This window comes from Bos javanicus, chromosome 14 (assembly GCF_032452875.1).
Source record: "Bos javanicus breed banteng chromosome 14, ARS-OSU_banteng_1.0, whole genome shotgun sequence".
In the NCBI taxonomy this organism is placed as follows: Eukaryota; Metazoa; Chordata; class Mammalia; order Artiodactyla; family Bovidae; genus Bos; species Bos javanicus.
The window spans coordinates 41,712,879-41,718,318 of record NC_083881.1 but is presented as its reverse complement, the minus strand read 5'-3'; the positions used below and the strand labels follow the sequence as shown (position 1 = coordinate 41,718,318).

At 40.2% G+C, this 5,440-nt stretch overlaps 1 pseudogene; it reads right to left on the bottom strand.

The window, feature by feature from the left end:
- Positions 1–3,974: 3,974 nt before the first annotated feature.
- Positions 3,975–5,222, bottom strand: LOC133260221 (protein C1orf43 homolog; annotated as a pseudogene).
- Between the last annotated feature and the right edge of the window lie 218 nt (positions 5,223–5,440).

Sequence of the window (5,440 nt, the reverse complement as noted above, 5' to 3'; positions counted from 1 at the left end):
CTATATTCAGTTTAAAGTGGAAAAACAAAATATAAAAGTTGCGTTCATGGATTTGGAACTAGCAGTGCAGGGGTCTGTGACTTGCAGTCTATTTATTGATGACATGACTTACACACATTCATCTTTTGACAGGTAGAAATACAGCTCCTGATCCGACATTAATGTAATAAATTTAAATGCTACTAAACATTACTTTGGTAATGGCAAACCAAAGGTCTGCAGTCATTTGCATGAAATGTATAAATAAGGGTTTTGACTTACATGTTGTCACAGGCATAAATTTAGTTTACTCTTTTCTAAAAGCCAGAACTGGCTATGAACATTAAAGATGACTTGTATGACCATGTTAATCTTTCCACCTCATATTTCAATTTTTATGGGAACTTTATTGCTAAATAATATATCTCCAAGCTCTCCTTTTGTAGTTCTGCTGCCCATTACTTGCCTAAACCACATTCTGTCATTACTTTTAGCAGTTTTATGCCTCATATACTACACAGCCCATGATGGCTGTCTTCCTAATAAATTCTTCATCACTTTCAATATAATCATCTGCATTGCAGCTTCATTAATATCCTTTCATTCAAAGATCCAGGTAGGCAGCATCCCACTGAGTAAAAGGCTTTAAAAAAATTAATTAGGCCATAGGAACCTGCTTCTGGGCTTTAGTCAATGTCATGAAATAATGCAGTTACTAATATAATACTGGTGGCTTTTGAATAACAGATTAATTAGGAACATCCTTATATGGAGTCATAAATGGAGTATTCATGGCATGATTTTCACTGCAACAATAAAATGCAAAACTCAATACTCAATCAAGTTTAAACCTAACCTTATTACCTTGATGTGTGCAGGTTTCTGAGACTTAGAAACACTCCTGCCAGAACTTCTTCATTTAAAATTAACTCACATACCTATGACTCCATCTACTTCAGTAATTGAAGGTAATGCAATCACAGGTTTTGCCTTATATCTCAGGTACTCTGCTTTACTGGGGTCATTGTTTGAGGCAGAATCACTTACCAGCTAAATTGTGTGTGAAAGGAGGGCTAACACTCCCTTTTCGTTTTCTTTCAGGGTGTATCTTGATGATGTCTGGGGAAAGGGCCAAGACTATCATATCTAAGAGACAGGTGTTTGGAAATTATTGACTTATAAACGAAAGGATGCTGGTATCTTCAGCTCTAAATTAGAAACTCCATTAAGAAAAAAGAAATTCCATTGGTGGGGGGATACTTGGGAGTGGATAGGTAGTGGTGAATCAGAGGTGATAATATTTGGGGTGTAAACCCAAACTGAACACATGAGAAAAAGGATTTTTCAATTAAAAAGTCAATACAAAGTATAGATGCATGCTTAGTTTTAATGTTTGTTTAGGAGGTGACTTGGTAAGGAAAATCCCATTTTGATTTTGTAGGGCTTAACTAAGACTTAAATAAGAATTTTAAAATAAGAATTTTAAGTATCTAATTAAAAACAGCCAACTAGGCAATGTGTTGTGATTCTAAAATACAAATGTGACACTAGCAGTAATTTGAAAAGTAAATCAGGACATAGTTATGCATAGAATTCTACAAAAATGAGAATGAGCAAATGATATCGCTATACAAAAATACAGATGAAGATCACAAGTGTAATACTGACAAAAAGAAGCCAGACCAAAAAAGAGATGTGCTATATGACTGCATTCATATAAAGTTCAAAAACAGGCAAAGTTGAGTGACTCCTTCAGCTCCAGCATATCAGTTCAGTTCAGTCCCTCAGTCATGTCCAGCTCTTTGCGACCCCATGGACTTCAGCATGCCAGGCTACCCTGTCCATCACCAACTCCCAGAGCCTACTCAAACCCATGCCCATGGAGTCGGTGATGCCATCCAACCATCTCATGCTCTGTCATCTCCTTCTCCTCCTACCTTCAATCTTTCCCCCCATCAAGGTCTTTTCTAGTGAGTCAGTTTTTCACATCAGGTGGCCAAAGTATTAGAGTTTCAGCTTCAGCATCAGTCCTTCCAATGAATATTCAGGACTGATTTCCTTTAGGATGGACAGGTTGTATCTCATTGCAAGCCAAGGGACTCTCAAGAGTCTTCTCCAACACCGCAGTTCAAAAGCATCAATTCTTCTGCACTCAGCTTTCTTTATAGTCCAACTTTCACATCCATACATGACTACTCAAAAAACCATATCTTTCACTAGATGGACCTTTGTTGGCAAAGTAATGTCTCTGCTTTTTAATTTGCTGTCTAGGTTGGTCATAGCTTTTCTTCCAAGGAGGAAGCATCTTTTAATTTCATGGCTGCAGTCACCATCTGCAGTGATTTTGGACCCCCCAAAATAAAGTCTCTCACTGTTTCCATTGTTTCCCCATCCATTTGCCATGAAGTGATGGGCCCAGATGCCATGATATTAGTTTTCTGAATGTTGAGTTTTAAGCCAACTTTTTCACTCTCCACTTTCACTTTCATCAAGAGGCTCTTTATTTCTTCTTTGCTTTCTGCCATAAAGGTGTTGTCATCTGCATATCTGAGGTTATTGATATTTTTCCCGCAATCTTGATTCCAATTTGTGCTTCATCCAGCCCAGCGTTTCTCATGATGTACACTGTATATAAATTAAATAAGTAGGGTGATGATATACAACCTTGATGTACTCCTTTCCTGATTTGAAACCAGTCTGTTGTTCCATGTCCAGTTCTAACTGTTGTGTCTTGACCTGCATACAGATTTCTCAGGAGGCAATTCAGGTGGTCTGGTATTCCCATCTCTTGAAGAATTTTCCACAGTATGTTGTGATCCACTCAGTCAAAGGCTTTGGGTTAATCAATAAAGCAGAAAAGATGTTTCTCTGGAACTGTCTTGCTTTTTTGATGATCCAAGGGATGTTGGCAATTTGATCTCTGGTTCCTCTGCCTTTTTTAAATCTAGCTTGAACACCTGGAAGTTCATGGTTCACGTACTGTTGAAGCCTTACTTGGAAAATTTTGAGCATTACTTTTCTAGTGTGTGAGATGAGTGCAATTGTGCAGTAGATTGAGCATTCTTTGGCATTGCCTTTCTTTGGGATTGGAATGAAAATTGACCTTTTCCAGTCCTGTGGGCACTGCTGAGTTTTCCAAATTTCGTGGGATATTGAGTGCAGCACTTTCACAGCATAATCTTTTAGGATTTGAAATAATTCAACTGGAACTCTGTCACCTCCACTAGCTTTGTTCATAGTGATGCTTCCCAAGGCCCACTTGACTTCACAATCCAGGATGTCTGGCGCTAGGTGAGTGATTACACCATTGTGATTGTCTGGGTCACAAAGATCTTTTTTATATAGTTCTTCTGTGTAGTCCTGCCACCTCTTCTTAATATCTTCTGCTTCTGTTAGGTCCATACCATTTCTGTCCTTTAGTCTGCCCATCTTTGTGTGAAATGTTCCCTTGGTATCTCTAATTTTCTAGTCTCAAGACTAGAGAAAAGATCTCTAGTCTTTCCTTTGGTATCTCTAATTTTCTAGTCTAAAGACTAGAGAAAAGATCTCTAGTCTTTCCCATTCTATTGTTTTTCTCATGGAAACCACTTATCTGATTTCAACCCCTATGTAGTAGGTTTGACTTTTATAAAATGTCACACAAGTAGAATCGCATAGTAATTAGATTTTTGTATCTGGCATCTATCACAAAACTGTTTTTAAGATTGACCCATATTGTTGCATAATCAGTAGTTTGGTTTTGTGTATTGTTCATTTATCTCATTGCTGAGAATCTTACTGCATGGATGTGCCATGGGCTATTTATCTGTATTTTTACCTGTTGATGGATGTTTGGCTTCTCTATAGATTTTGACTATTATTAGTAAATCTACTATAAGCATTTGTGTAGAAGTTTTTGCATGGACCTGCGTTTTTAGCTTTCTTGGTAAATATCTAGGACTTAGATTGAGAGATCTTATATTTAACTTTATTATTATTATTTTTTTTCACTTGGGATAATTTATAGTCTGGAAAAGGACAGATGAACCATGATCAAAAAACCAAGTGAGGATTTTTAAGGAAGCTTTGACTGAAATATTAAGAAAAACATCTAATTCAACTCCAGAGAAAAGTGATACCAAGGGACAATAAAGTCTTAACTGATGTTCTGAAACTGGCCATAAGAGAGTGTGGGAGAATGATCCTCTAGGCACGAAATCTTAAGAGCTCTGAATACAACCAGGGCTTCAGCTGATCCAGAGCTGGGCTGAACCAGATGACCTGAGTGAGGGCCACCCGGCAAGCACACTGTAGTCTGTCTGGCTCCATCAACAGTGAGAGACCTTCAGCTCTATCACAGCGTACTCTCCAGTGTGTTATAGTTGTCCTTAAAGCTCTTCAGTTCGAGGAAGTGCTTGGCATGTTTACTCTTCTGACTGGAGGGGAGGTATGTCACCTGGATGGTTGTTGGGGAGACTTCAGGAGACTGGGTTAGGTCTTTGGCTGCTGACTGGTGTTGTCGCTGAGAGCTCCCACTTCATGCTTTAACCACTGTGGCCAGCTCACTCAGGGCCTCCTGATAGCGCAGGTACTCAATCAGGCCAAAGACCCCTGTCCCATAGCGGGCTGTCTCATAGCCATCCAGCAGGGTATCAGTGAGGGCCTTGTGCATACCCTTGAAAGGAGTACTAATGTTTCCAAGATCTAGCAGGTAGGAGCGGAAATTCTTGCCCATTAAGGAATGGGGATGCTGGCCTTCGGCATGAAATGGGATCTCAGAGGCACGGATAGCATCCAGAGCTTTCATCCTGTATAGTTAGTTGTAGCAATTTTGATTTCCCTGGGTTTCCAGCTGTAGCAGTCTTGCATCATCATCTTCGAGAAGCTGAGGTTCATACATGATATCCTGAACCTTGGACAGTTGGGTATCAATCTCCTCTTTTAAGTCGTTGGGGGCATTGTGTCCCACAGGGACATGAGGTCCCCTTTGGGATTTCATTGCAAAGCGCATGTTTTGCCTCTTCACAAAAATAAATAGCAGTACAAACACCAGGCTCCCGTAGGCCATCACCAGCATGACATTCACGCCAGCCAGCCAGTTACTGACGGACGTCATGGCCTCCCCACCCCGTGCGGAACTGCTCCGGTTTAACCCGCTGCCCTGCCTCGTCAGCCCGAGCTCCGCTGAGGCAAAGGCGCCTGGGTTTCCTGAAACTCCCCGGCCATTTCCTTACGGGGATAGACCAAGGCTGACCAGGCCTGAAAACATGGCAGATGGGGGAGGGGGTGGGGCTAGGAAAGAAGAGCCTATATTTAACTTTAGAAGGCATTGCCAAACTCTTCTTCAATGTGTTACAACATTTTGCATTCCTGCCAGAAATGTATGCATGTTCCAGTTGTAATGCATCTTTGTAAACTCTTTGTATCACCTGTTTTTTGTTTGTTTTTTAAGCCATTTTAGAAGCTGTGTAGTGCTATCATT